General features: G+C 37.6%; 1 protein-coding gene across 1 annotated transcript in view; it reads right to left on the reverse strand.

Annotated features, from left to right (window-relative positions):
- CRACDL (CRACD like) overlaps positions 1-15661 on the reverse strand; it is a 46853-nt gene that overhangs the window by 30351 nt on the left and 841 nt on the right. Inside the window, exon 2 of the mRNA XM_026707535.2 lies at positions 5087-5267. The gene's annotated coding sequence lies outside the window, so the exon portion shown is untranslated. The remainder of the gene's footprint in view (positions 1-5086; positions 5268-15661) is intronic.

Raw genomic sequence — 15661 nt, forward strand, 5'->3', positions numbered from 1 at the left:
ACAAGCTGGAGTTTATTAACATGGAACATAATGCTAAAATATTCATATAGCATTCTTAGGGTGCCTTAGAGCTCTCTTCTTTCACTGGAATTGATTCAAATGAATCCTACTCTATATGACATTCTATTTCCTCTGTTCTTAATCTGTAAAGCAAACTTGGTTTTATTAAGTAAGAAATAACAGCATATATATTTATATCAAGATAGTTAGGCATGATTTGATTGCTTAGTGTGCCCTATGACTATCATTAAGTGTTGTACCTTATTATTTTTGACTCCTGACGAATGTGTCTTTTCTTTTATGTATACTGAGAGTATTTGCACCAAGACAAATTCCTTGTGTGTCCAATCACATTTGGCCAATAAAGAATTCTATCTATCTATCTATCTATCTATCTATCTATCTATCTATCTATCTATCTATCTATCTATCTATCTCCTTGAAGACCACTTGGAAATTTCAACTGGTCTACAATGCAGCACCATGCACAGTAATGAAGGCTCCTTGGTTTGCCTAGGTAACATCTTTGGCTTCCTCTTTCTAGGTGGAATTCAGGCTGATGCTTCTTACCTTTAAAGCCCTATTATTTGTGGGGCCATCTTTCCCTAAGGACACCTATCCATCCATATTTAGGGAAAGGGAATAGAAGATGCCTAACTAGGCATTTTCTAATCCCTTCCCCTAAATATCACCATAAGATGAGAGATAGGAAATGTGCCATTTCTGTGGCAGCCTCTGACCTATAGAACACTCTTGCCCCATAAATGTCCCAAAGGTGCTTTTCAAAAGGCAACTTAATCGCTTGAGAGTTTTTTGCTTGAAAACAAAAAAGAGCTCCTACAATTCTTAAAATAGTGAGTATTGAAGAAGTGAAACATTTTCAAAGAAAAAAATAACCAAGAAAGTCCAGCTACCTTTTGAAAAGCATTGTTGGGACAACCATGACCTGGATGATTGCGGTCTCCACAACATTCTGCTCAATGAAGTTCAGGAGGTCTCTACCCTCCATAAAGCATTGCAGATCTGGCTTTTCCCCCAAGCCCTCAGCTAAGATTAAATAGCTGTACATCTGACGTTTGACTTGGTCCCAGGCTTTTGTTCTTTTCGGTATTTTAATATAGTTAGTTTTTATAATTTTAATATGGTTTTGTATATTGTTTTAACTTCTAATTGGTAGCTGTCCAAAGTTGGTTATAAGATGGGCATCTGTATAAAACTTTTAAATTAATAAATGCCAATTGAATATGTGATTTTTTTTAAAAAAAATCTAACTTTTCAATTAACACAATTAAAAATAATGCACAGGAAATATACTTACTTATACATATTGACTATTGTTAGTTTAATTCTTCAGAAAAATATTATATAATCATCTAAGATGAAAATTGCCTCATTTAATGAACTTTTAAAAGATACCAAAGTCCATTTTGTATGAAAGATGAAATCACAGACATCTTTATTTTAAACTTACTAGGGATTTTAATTTTTTTGTTCCAAAAATGATGCACTTTTAAAATTTTAGAAATATTCATTTAGGTTCTTTGATTATTTAACTATTTAATTTATTTATCAAATTTTAAAAACTTATTTGCACCTATTTGCCTATTTTTCATGTCATCCTGTTTAAATTCATTCCGTAAAATATTTAATTATTTATTTTAATTAAATTAAATATTTTAATTAAATTTTTTAATTAAAATATTTTACAGAATGAATTTAAAGTGAGCAAAAGAGAGTGCATGAACTTGAAATAATAAAACTAATTTTTACTTCTTACTTCTCTATCTTGATAAAATAGAATGTCCATTAAAGAATAATTCATAGAAAATTCAGGCACATGTAAGTCCATTAAATTTTCCACACATTGGGTGCCAATGAGACTTAGGCTCACTTTTATTTCAGAGATTACAATATACCCAATCATAGTATAGTATAACAAAAAAACCAAAATACAATACAATTCAGAAAAAACCCAACCAAGAACAAATAAGAAATCAGGTAAAGAGTGGCAAATCAGGCCAACAACAAAAGACAAAAGAGGCTCTGGGGCAATTTAGAATGTTATCAGGGTGAAAGTTATATATGGGCCTATGCATATGAATGTACTGGTAGATCTCAATGACTACAATCAAGCAAAACATTTCTGTTGCTAAGTGAAATATTTTGTTAAGTGAATTTCCCTCCATTTTATGAACTTTCTCATCACAGTTGTTAAGTGAATTATTGCAGTTGTTAAGTCAGTAACATGGTGATTAAGTGAGTCTCGCTTCCCCATTGACTTTGCTTGTCAGAAGAGTACAAAAGGCGAGCATATGACACCAGAGCATTGCTACTATCGTGTGAACCAGTTGCCAAGCATCTGAATTTCAATCAGATGACCATGGGGATGCTGCAATAATTGTGAGTGTGAAAAAAATGTCATAGCAGATAATCAGAGTTGGAAGGGACCTTATAGGTCATCTAGTCCAACCCCCTGCCCAAGCAGGAGACCCTACACCATTCCTGACAGATGGCAGTCCAATCTCTTCTTGAAAGTCTCAAGTGATGGAGCTCCCACAACCTCCAAGGGCAAGCTGTTCCATTGGTTGATTGTTCTCACTGTCAGAAAGTTTCTCCTTATTTCCAGGTTAAATCTCTCCTTGTTCAGTTTTCATCCATTATTCCTTGTCTGGCCTACAGGCGCTTTAGAAAATAGATTGAATCCTTCCCCTCTGTGGCAGCCCCTCAAATATTGGAAGACTGCTATCATGTCTCCCCTGGTCCTTCTCTTCACCAGATTAGCCAAGCCCAGTTCCTATAACCCTTCTTCGTATGTTTTGGCCTCCAGTCCCCTAATCATCCTGGTTGCTCTTCTCTGCACTTTTTCTAGAGTCTCAACATATTTTTTATAATGTGGTGACCAAAACTGGATGCAGTACTCTGGGTGTGGTTTTACTAAGGCTTTATAGAGTGGTATTAGTATCTCACTTGATCTTGATTGTATTCCTCTGTTAATGCAATTTAGGATTGCATTAGCTTTTTTGGCTGCTGCTGCACACTGCTGGCTCATGTTTAGCTGGTTGTCCACTAAGACTAGTGATTGTCCACTCAGTCATAAGCTTTTTTTCAGTTACATTTAATTTGAAGCAGTAAACAAACTGTTGTAAATTGAGGACTACTTGTATATATAGCACTTTCAAAATATTCCAAATTCCTACGCATATATCAGTTGAATTATATAAAATATCTAATATTTTCAATGCTTTTTTCATCAATGGTTTATTGCAGTAGAGATAATAACAGAACATATGTATCTCAATGTTGGCAGGTTGTGCTGTTAGAATTCTCTGAGTGAATGTTTTGGGTTACAAACTTGTCATTATCATAGTAAGTAACATCTTCATTGCAGGAGATACTAAGAAGTAAGGCTCCTTATCTGGCAACATTTATGATATCTTTATTTTTAAACACCTTTACTCATGAGAATTGCATGTATTTCAAGGATTACTTGTAATCACAACAATTTTAAACTTTAATTTAATTCAATTTTTATTGTATCATGGTGTAGAAACAAGGCTCACCACTAAATTTAATTCATAAGCAAACACATGTAAGTAGAGACAGCCTAATTTCTCTCTCTTGATGCTCACTCATTCAAGTAAAACTTCTGCCTCATGGAAGCATTTACTGAAAGCAATTTGACTTCCCACTAACACTTTTTCTCCAAATGTCAGACTTTCCATACCTTAGGCTTCTAAGTAAAAACGACCCTTAACAACCATCGGGTTGAGAAAGGTATGGTTCACGAGAAGCCAAGTGAAATACGGTAGTGCAAAGCCAGAACTGAAATTTACATACCAAAACCTTTTCCCACTTAAGTACTTCCCATTGCTGGTCCCCCACCCCACCCCCCGTCCAATCAATTTCAAAGATGTTTTAGAAATGGCCGCTCGGATTGTAAGCAGGCTTGCAGCTGCATTCTTCTCATTGCAGAGTGACCTTGAAATGCCATCTTGGCAGGCACCTTCACTTTCTTAACTTTCACTCTCCCCCAAGTGCTCCCCCTCCCTCCCCTCTCCTCCCAGGGTTTATGACAGACTGGTACTGAAACAATTGCAGAACGCAGGCATGAGGTGGCAGGTCTCCAAACAATAGATCGGGATCATGCCACTTCTTGCTTCACAGTCTTGTTCAGAAGGTTCAAAAAGGCACTGAAGTAATCAGCTGATCCAGAAAACCATGTCTATCTCTGTGCCTCAGTCTCAGAAGCTCTGGGAATAAAGGGTGACGACCATGTACAAGTGAGGGAGTCCAAGTTTTTTTTCTTTTCCTGGAGCAGTGAAGCCCAAATGATTTTCTGAGAGACCCTCAGTTTAACATTGTGAGCAATGGACGCTGTTTTTGCACAGTTGGCTTCTTACCTAGTTTCCCTCCAAATGCCTCCCCCTAAAGACCACCCATCCAAAGAGAGGCAATAGCTAAAGTAGATGTCCCTCTCAAATTCTTTCAGGGATATCTTGGCTTTTCTTGTCGGAACTATCTCATTAAATGATCTGAAATTCACACTGATCCTCTAAGCAGAAACATAGGGAACTTTTTCATCTTTAGTTATGCCTCTCAGAGTAAATCTGATAAATCTAATACAGAAATGAGGGAGATAAATTGGTAGGTCATAGTTAGTTCATGATTGGAAATTCAGTTATTTTAGGAGAAATGATCAATAATTTTAATTAACTGGATAGCAGTGTGTATTCTAATAACTAAATCAATTTTTATAGGAATCTATCATGTTGTAATCTGGGTAACCATAATATCTTATCTCATTTTATTGCACTGACCATATATAATTGTTGAAAAGTGGAGCAAGAGGTGACAGCCTAGTGACTTCATACTCAAGTAATTAAGACCCCTACAACTCTGATAATTTAGAAATATTGTTATTATCATTATTGGCAGGGATAGTTTACACTGGATTTAGTAGAAGTGGTAAAAATATGATGATTACCCATCATCCATATTGGCTTATCAGAATTAAGAGAAAAGAAAAAGCAATTTCCCTAACATCATACTAATATTGCAAGAAGTAGTACAAGGTGATATTACTTACCCTGAGTGAGAGCTAGCACAGTTTCTGCAGTGTTCGGCTAGGTTTTTAGTCTTGCAAAATTGTGTATATGAAGATTATTTATTTGTGATCAAGAGACCACACTGAATTTAATGTCCATGAGAGCAATCCAAGTGAAAAGGGAGAAGTCATGGTCATCTATTCTATGGTATCCTCGAATTCCCTGTTGATAAGCAAATATAAAAGTCAACCTAACTACTGTTTTCTCTTTGCTTGCAAGAAACGTTATATTGCCTGTAGCACTAAATACTTTTAGGAATAGAGCCTTCTCCAATTTTCACACCAAACCTACCTTCACATTAATTTAAAATAAAATTTACAAATGCTAGAAAGATCCTATCCTTTCAACAAACCCAACACCTATTCTATTTTCAGGATTCAGATTTTTTTTTTGTATTCTACAATGAAAATATACAGCTTCTATCTTCCCCTAGTAGCAATGATAAATGTTCTAATTTGACACAGCACATCAGAAATGCAGAGATACAATTTAACAATTCTCAGAACTATGTTGCAAAATATTTTTTCCCCTCAGAAAATCCTTGTGAGGGCTAAAACATAGGCTGTTTTCATACATCATGTCTTATTATTTATTTTAATTATATTTTGAACAAATTATTGTAGAATAAGACTACCCAATCTGGGAAGCTAAAATCTAGACAGTAGTATGCAAAATATCTCACAATCCTCTGGACTTTTATAGTGCAGATCTGATAGCTGCCCACAGTGGTATGGTTCACATAGTAAGAACCTAAACAACAACCAGTATTTCCAACAGAAGATAAATCAGATATAAAATGATTAATAACAACTCAACTTCAAGGCTATGAGCAGTTTTCAAAGAGTGGCAGGACCAAAAAGCAATAAAGGTCAACCGACTCCTTTATGACTTCATTCTAATATGCAATAAAGTATTTTTTTATTTAGCTATGTGTTTCATATCTCAGATTCTATCTAATATCCTGGAATTTCTGCTTAAGTTTTTCCAGGAAATCTGACGGACATCAAGTTAAACCATCATCTATAACATGCAAGCAACAAGAGCTGGTTTCAATATCATGTTAAGCCAAAACTAAACAAACAAAATTACAGTATAGTGTCATCTGGACATCTAGCCAAAATATGATTTTATTTTATTATCTGAATAAGCACTCATTTATTTAAAGAAATTAAACAAAGATTCCAATATGTAATTCGCAAAATGTTGATCATAAACAAAAGTAGTCAACACAAAGAAATTTTAAAATTTAAATTGAAAATTCATAGTCTGCATAATTATAAATAGAATAAGCAAAATAACATTGAAAAGCTGCAATTTTAGAGAACTCACATTTTAAAACATTAAAAATGTATGCAGATCCTTTACAGATTATTTACAATATTATCATAGTCAACAATGCATCAATTTTCTTGGAGGGCTTATGCAGATATTATACTATCACTCCAACAAAGTATTTTTTTAAATTAGATCAATCCTGATTAATCACAAAAAAGTAAAGGCTGTTTCCTACACTATACAAATGGAAACAGTAAGCGCATTTGGCAGTATTCCTAATTAAATGCAGTAGAAAAGGGCTTGCCCCAGTCTATTTGTTTGCATTAGTAACCAATAAATCTTTGGAAATCTTTGCTTCAGTTAGATCAATAGGACATGGAAGTCTTTACCTGAATACGGTTTTGATTTACCAAATTCAGTAACTAGGAAAGTACATGGTTTGAAGATAAATGCCTCACCTTGACAACCAACCAAGCAGTAATAAAATCCGAATCCTAATCCTATTCTTCACGTTAAAGGAGGCTGAAGTAATGTTGGTTCAATCTGATTCAAAAGGCAGAGCCCTCTTCTTATAAACAGGCAGGAATGTGTTATGTTACAGAGCTTCTTCCCAAGTGTATGCAAAATATTGCCTTAGGCCCTGCAAATGATCCTGGTCTCTGTTGCTGAATGATTTCATTCAAACAGAAAAAGCCCCAGTATCCTAAGTTGCTAGGAAACAAGGAAGGAGTCCCTGACCTGAATTCTTAGTAGAATTTGATGTTGCCCAGGAAGCTTATGGTCTTTACAATTCCTTGGAATTAGATATATAACTTTACACAATGCATAGAAATAACAAAAGCAAAGTTGCTAAGATAGCTTGTAAAAAATAAAATAAAAGATAAGGTTTCGATTTTACAACCCCTAGAGAAAATACATTGTTTTCAAAGTCTAAAAGAGTGCCATTTTGCTTTATGGTTGTGCTTCTGATGGAAGAAAAGTACTTTCCCCTCCTAAATCTGTGATCAATAACTGCTTTCGGTTGAAGGCTTCTCTATAAATACAATTCCCTTTCCCCATATGTGCTGTTCTCTAGTCCTACCTCCACTTTCTGTGACATTCTCAACATCTCCCTTAATTGCACAACATTGACTTCATCCACTCCTTAGCTCAAGCATCCAATGGCCTTGAGTTATCAGTAAGGGTATTGGACTAAGGATTGGTTTCTCCTTGAAACCAATACTATGTCAGTCCTACCCCTTGGTCCTTTAAGTAAGAATGACTCTGAACTCCATTCAGTGTGAAAGGTTTACTTTACTAAAGGCCAAGTGGATTTCAGTATAATAAACACCAGAACTAAAGTTTGGGCACCAAATGTTCCTAGTTAACTTTCCCCATCCAGTTCCTCCCAAGTTCCTCCCTCTTGCTGGTCTCTTATTATCCAATTATATTTGAATAAATTGTTTTGGGAATTGTCTCTTCAACAGTGGGCTGGTTAGTGAGCTGTTGCATTTCATTCCCAGCATTTTGACCATCAGCTGGTGTGTGTGGAAGATATGACGAATAGTTTGCTTCCCTCTCTCCCAACCAGCTTCCTCTCATTGTTCCTGGCAGATTGGCAGCTAGTAGATGTGAAGTTCAAGTGTACAATGACAGTTCTGACATTGTACTTCCCTCCTACCTTTGTCAATCCATTATCTTGGAAACGAGACCAGTTGACCTATTGAAGATGTGAACAAGGTTGGGAAGGAATTCCTTTGGTCACTAGATAGCCTTGATTGAAGCCATGTCTCTCCTACATTTGTCCTCTCCATTAATACTTTGTTTTCCTGAATTCCTTTTGATACTTGTCACTTTCTCCCCAGGTCATCCAAAACACAACCTACTTCTTAGTAAGCTAGAAAAAAGTGGAATAGATAGCACCACCACTAGATGGACTCGCAGCTGGCTGGCACACCGTACCCAGAGTAGTCCTTAATGGGTTTAAGTCTACATGGAGGGAAGTAAGCAGTGGGGTGCCACAAGGTTGCGTCTTAGGCCCAGTACTCTTCAATATCTTCATTAACGACTTAGATGAGGGAATAGAAGGGGAACTTATGAAATTTGCAGATGATACTAAGCTGGCAGGAATAGCTAACACCCAAGAAGATTGGCTCAAGATCCAGATGGATCTTGACAGACTAGAACACTGGGCTATATTTAACAAAATGAAATTCAACATAGAGAAAAGTAAAGTCCTACACACAGGCAAGAAAAACCAAAAGTACGCATATAGACTGGGTGAAACCAGGCTCAAGAGCAGTAACTGTGAGTGGAAACTTGGAGTCTTAGTGGACAATCAGCTAAATATGAGCCAGCAGTGTGCAGCAGCAGCCAAAAAAGCTAATGCAATCCTAAGTTGTATTAACAGAGGGATACAATCAAGATCAAGGGAAGTACTTATACCACTCTATAAAGCCTCAGTAAGACCACACCTAGAATACTGCATCTAGTTTTGTTCACCACATTACAAAAAAGATGTTGAGACCAGAGGTGGTATTCAGCAGGTTCTGACCAGTTCTGGAGAGCCAGTAGCGGAAATTTTGAGTAGTTCAGAGAACCGGCAAATACCACCTCTGACTGGAGATTTTACAGTATCCTTCCCCTGCCATGCCCATCAAGCCACGCCCACAGAACTGGTAGTAAAAAAAATTGAATTCCACCACTGGTTGAGACTCTAGAAAAAGTACAGAGAAGAGCAACCAGGATGATTAGGGGACTGGAGGCCAAAACATACGAAGAACGGTTACAGGAACTGGGCTTGGCTAGTCTAGTAAAGAGAAGGACCAGGGGAGACATGATAGCAGTCTTCCAATATTTGAGGAGCTGCCACAGGGAGGAAGGGGTCAAGCTATTTTCTAAAGCTCCTGTAGGCCAGACAAGGAATAATGGATGGAAGCTGAACAAGGAGAGATTTAACCTGGAAATAAGGAGAAACTTTCTGATAGTGAGAACAATCAACCAATGGAACAGCTTGCCCTCGGAGGTTGTGGGAGCACCATCAGTTGAGACTTTCAAGAAGAGATTGGACTGCCATTTGTCAGAAATGGCGTAGGGTCTCCCGCTTGGGCAGTGCGGGTTGGATTAGATGACCTACAAGGTCCCTTCAAACTCTGATTATCTGTTATCTGTTACCCTGTTTCCTGAAGGCAAATTTATTTATTCCCAAGCTTTCAAGAAGATAGAGTAATGGAAAGCAAACCAACAGTATTTCAGGAATAAAATCTGTATCTACTATACTATAAAATGGCATCCATAAAGATATTTATTTTTTGATGTAGCACCCCACTTTTCCATGTGCACTTTCCAGAAAATGGAGAAAAATAAACTTAACTTTTGCTACTTATTTGATAGTTTTCCTGCATTTACCAGTTTCAGCTACAAATACTAGTTCAGCTATTCTGCCCTAAAGCACCTGTCTAATTGCACAGGTGAATTTTAGCCATCTTTTATCTGAATGTCCAACTTCCTGTTATTCTGCCTGTGATTTTTGATTCACTGCAGGGTTTATTTTAAATGGTGGTGCTGTATTTTAAAGACTTGCTGTGGGTGTTTTAGCTTCTGTACTGTAGCATGTAAATTGCTAAGAGCAGCTTGGATTGCAGCAGGATATAAATAGAACAAATAAATGAAATAAATAAATAAATGATTATTGTACATTTGCCCTTTGTATTGTTTCTGGCTTGCTGATTACAAAAGGTTGAACTGGCACAGGGAATGCTTCCTGCTTGTTCCACATCCTGTGCAACACTTACTATGAAATCAAACCTATTCAGTTAGAAGCAGGTTCCACAGAAACCTGCATAATGCATTTCCATATTAAAGAAGGTAATTAGGGCTGGTCAGTTTTTAGGTAAAAAAGCAAGGTGCTGGTTATCACCTACATAGCTTGGATGTATTAATTACGTGCCATCAAGTCAGTATCAACTCTTGGTGACTACATAAATTGATTTTCTTCATGACAATCTGTTTCTAATCTGGTCTTCCATTGGTACACTCCCTGTTATCATAACTGAATCTATCCATGTTGCTGCTGGTCATCTTCTTTCTTTTCACCTTTCCCAGCATTAGAGTTTTCTCTTGAGATGTCACACCTCCACATAATGTGTACAAAGTAGGATAATGTAGATTTGGTCCTTTGAGCCTTGAGTGAGAACTGTTAGGAATGTAAGTCACCTAACAGTTAGTTGGGTTGGAAAATATATAAACCAGGATAAATATATTCTTCACCACTCTCACTACGTCTCCCTGTGTGCGCTCATTCTCCTAACGGGGAATTACCTCAACAAGAACTCTGGATTGTTACCTATATAAATAAGTGACTGGATATTGCCCAGACCATTTTTTCTATGCGAAAACTGCCTCTCTTGCTCAGAGTTACAAATCTGAAGGAATGTTACCTGCAAGGACTCTTGCTTGAGCCTTCTAAATGATGGTTCCCCAATCTCTAGGCCCACTCTCTCTCTCACACACACACAATTATATTATCAAAGAAGTGAAAACAAGTCTCTATACAAAAAGGCATTGGGGCTCACAGTAAAGAGTTTTCTTGCTGTTACATTTATACTACTGATTTTTGTTTTACTTTTATGTAAAATATTCTAGTAAACTGCTAGAATATTCAGAAATGGAGTGGCACATGAACCAAATAAATAAATGCTAGCTCCCTTATTATAGAGATAAAAACTGAGAGAGATGCAAAAATTCCTTCGGAAATTTTTACCTACAATATTTGGAATAGTGTCCTAGAACAGCAGTCACCAACTGGTGGTCTGTGGGCCACTGGTGATCTGGGAGAAAATTTTGATGGTCTGCAGAAAAATTATCTGCATTTTTTATATTGCAGTAAATCAGGTGTCCTCAAATTATAGCCCCTGGGCCAGATATGTGCAATGAATGTTTGTGTTGCTGCAGAATCTCCCCCTTTGGGATCTTTTCGTGTGGGTTGGAGGAGGGCAGAAATTCCAACTTGGGGTCTGCTTCAGCCTCCTGGTGCGGGGCTTTGGACGAAGGCTGGAGGGAAGCGCTGCAGGTGGCGAAGAGCCAGAGGGCATGGTTCCAGTGGGACTGCATCAGGGCCTGGAGCTGGCTGACCATCTCAGCCCACTGACCTCCAGGCACCAGTACCGGGCCTTGCACTCCTGCAGGTCTTCCCTATGCTTGGAAAGCCTATGCTTGTAGTCCTCAGTGAGGTATTTCTGCTGAACCTCCTTCTTGGTTAGATCTAATTTGAACTAAGCCAGCTGTTTTGCCAACTCTTTCTCATGGTGGCTGCTTAGCTCCAACAATTGCTTCCTGTTGGGGCCCTAAGGAGTCCAGGCAGGCAGGTGGGGAGAGGCTGGGAGGGGAGGGGTGAGTAGAAGCCAGCAAGGTGCCCTTCAGTGTGAGTGACATCGAGTTGGCCATGCCCACCGAGTCATATGACCACCTAGCTATGCCCACCTAGCCGGTCATTAGGCAGATCATATTACTGGTCCATGGGATTTAAAATTATGAATTTAGTGATCCCTGGGGTCTGAAAGTTTTGTGACCCCTGTTCTAGAATATGGTACTTTTTTTGCTGGCCCAAACATTTAGACCGGGGTGTCAAATTTGCAAGGTCATGTTGTCATCACGTGATGCATTGCAACTTTTTCCCCCTTTGCTAAACCAGGGGTGGGCATGGTCAACATGTGACACTTCTGGCCCATGGGCCACATGTTTGACACCCCTGATTCAGATAGACCCTGTTGAATGTATTTGCATCCGTTACATCAATTCAAAGATTTTAAAATGAAAATTGTGTTGTAATGAGTCTTCTGTAGAAACCTGAATCATTAAAAACTCCATTTCTGAAGCCTTTAACATAAAATATGTTAAAAACTCATACTGAACCTATATAGATGTTTATATTTTTATTTTTAAAAGTACATTTCAATTAATATGAATTAATATTAATCGGTTATTAAGATGAACACGTATGATAATTAAAGAGTGACAAATATCATTTCCACCTGAGCACATATCACAAATAAATTATTGAGAAATCCCTTTGGAATCTAACGCAGACTGAGCCGTGTGGAGCATTAACTCCCAAGTAATCAAATGTAACCAGGCAACACTACCATTTTTACTCTACTCCATTGTGCCTAGAAAGAGCCTCTCCACTGCCATAAGAAGAGCACTGAAAACTGACAGAGAAAGGCAAGTAAAAGTGAAATGTAACAGAATATGTTTCTCCCACTAAAATTATAATTATACAATCTATCATAGCCCTTGTTTTTCTGTCTTTCTGTTCTTTAGAGAAGGGGTGGGGAACTATGGCCCCTTTATAAGCTGTGGATTTAAACCCCCAGAATTCCTGAGTGCTGGCTCAGGAATTCTGGGAGTTGAAGTTACAGATCATAAGGGGGTCATAGACACATACTTTAGAGGGAAAGGAACCATAATTTTTCTAACACACAACTGGCTCAGAACAATGAATTATTAATTGGGGCGCTGCAAAGAAGCGGTTCTTCTTGATAGATTGAATGCCATTGATACAAATCTCCCACAAATTCACAAGCCATATTTAACCAATCCAACTATATTACAGCTTAACATGTCATATGAATGTGCTGATTAAAACAAAACTTTGCTCAGTGAGACATATCCAATTAAGAGTAGAGGGAATGAATAAAACTACCCCTAATGTATAATCAAAAATAAGGAAGAGGAGTTTCACTTAGGCTCATTAAACCTCTTTAGGTTGACTGGGATCAATAAATTCTGAAATGTGACCAGTATTGGGGTAATACAGTGCTCAGTAACAAGAACTGATAGCTAACTGGGGAGCAGGCTCTAGGGAGACCATGGAAGAGATATTGATGGAACTACTAGAACTTACTGAACTCACACAGCTCACTACATTTTATGTCATTCGTTTGTGGATTAATTTGTCACATAAAATGGAATTAACTGAATAAACTATGATTCAGTTAACTATAGGTTAGTGTGTTGTACAACCACAATTATCCAAGACCAATATGACACACATTCTGAAATGGCACATGAAGAAGAAAATCTGAACTTAGGTTACATTTATTAGACCAACCAACTTGAGAGAAAGGCTTTTGAATTTCCTACTACAGTTAGTCCTCAATGTATAACCACAATTGAGCCCCAAATTTCTGTTACTATGCAAGATAGTTGTTAAGTAAGATTTGCCCCACTTTACAACCTTTCTTGCCATAATTGTTAAGTGAATCGCTGCAGTTGTTAAGTTAGTAACCAGGTTGTTAAGTGAATCTGCTTTCCCATTGACTTTGCATGTCACAAAGTTGCAAAAGATGATCATATGACCTGGGACAGTGCAATCATGATAAATATGAGTCACCTGCCAAGCATCCAAATTTTGACCATGTGACCATGTGATGATGCAATTGGTATAATCAGTCCCAAGTTGTAAGTCTTTTTTTTTCAGCACCATTAACATTTTGAAGAAATGAATGGACATAAGTCAAAGACTCTCTATTTTTGATCTCATCCCTTTCTGGAGTTTTACCAGAGACACTGGCAAGATATATGTGGACAGACCAGTCTGCCTTTTTTGTATCCTTCTAGAGAATTAAAAGACTGTTGTTCCATTTGGTCCTCTTTATACCAGTTTGCATCCTAAAAATGCAACTGATCTGTACCATCTCTAGCTGGCTTGGCAAAATGTCAGTTAACTGATAATTCTACTTTCTAAATCTCTTCAGATCATGTAACATTTTTTGAGAAAAAATATCCTATTGTTTCTTTTATATTTTTTATTTTTCTTATATGTATCCATGTATTCATAACTATGTTTTTACTTATACCTATTATCTTGTAAACAATTGACAAATAAAAATAAATAAATAAAAATAAATAAAATAAATATTGAAAATGAATAAAATGAATAAAGATAGCCATTATAGGTCTGCAGATATATAGCTCAAGTTGCAAGTTTGATTGGAAAGTGGAAGAAAAACATCACGGAAGGAAGCAACAGCAAATACTTCCTTATACTATTGCCAAGGAAATACATGGAACATGTCCAATAAATATTCAAGAAGTGACGTTGATTTGAAGGAATACAGCATTTACTTCTTTACATCTCAACATGATTCAGGTAGTATTCAATTTATGATTGTAATGGAATCTGCCAATTACGGTAGTAAGTTGGGTTAGTTGTAAGCAGACTGTCATGGGGCCAACTTGATTTTATGACCTTTTTTGCAGCAATTGTTAAGCAAATGCTGCGATTGTAAACTGACCATTGCAGTCCCTAAGCAAACCCATCGCTTGCTTTGAGGCATTTTTGGTGAACACTGGTTTTCAGCCAGTTTTGGGCAAAAACCTCATAAATTGCAGTCATGTGACTGTGGGATGCTGCAAATGGCTATACATGTGGGTCAGATGCTAATAGCCCAAAATCACATTACTTGCAAGGGGGGGAAGACACCAGAAATTCAAAACTGGGTCTTAAGTATAGGGGGTACATAACTTTGGAGGGTCTATTTAGGTCAGGGGTCTCCAAGCTTGGCAAGTTTAAGACTTGTGGACTGGCTGAGGAATTCTGGGAGTTGAAGTCCACAAGTCTTAAAGTTGCCAAGATTGGAGACCCCTGTATTAGGTGACCTGTTGTAAGTCATGCACTGTCTATACCAATTTTCACCACAATTTCCACCACCACAATACCCAACAAAATGTGACTGATCGTAAACTGAGAACTACCTGTGCCAGTTTCCATCACAATGGCTTTAAAATGGGTTATGACATAATGTTAAAAAGCAGAAAGTATTCTACATCAGGGACTGCAAGAGATCTATTAGCCACTGCAAACTGGTTCAGCACACTCTTTACTGTCCTGAATGCCAAATCTGTCTGGGATAGTAGGAAGAATGGGATCTTTTAAACTGGCTTCTCACTTACAAGATAGCCAGGACAATGCCTGGCCCAGGGATTTGACTTTGAAAAAAGGATCAGCCAAACTAGTGACAGTCATGGGTGGTGGGGTAGTATAGTACTGTGGGATCTGCAGGTTTACCCTCTCCATTAAAACCTCCCTCCCTACTCAGCCCTAGTCTACCTTAAGAGGAGTAATGGGTGAATGTCTTCTCACTGGCTGGTGACATCTGGTAAGGAGAAAGAGAAACAGAGCCAACTTGATGCACCAATCCTTTTTCTTAGAAAACCTGCACACAATACAGAATTGGCTCCACATTGTTTATGGCAGGTTAGAGATCTGCAACAGGAGCAGCCCTCATTTTCTGCTAGTT

Source organism: Pseudonaja textilis, chromosome 8, assembly GCF_049901715.1.
Source record: "Pseudonaja textilis isolate UNSWEBS1 chromosome 8, rPseTex1.2, whole genome shotgun sequence".
Taxonomy (NCBI): domain Eukaryota; kingdom Metazoa; phylum Chordata; class Lepidosauria; order Squamata; family Elapidae; genus Pseudonaja; species Pseudonaja textilis.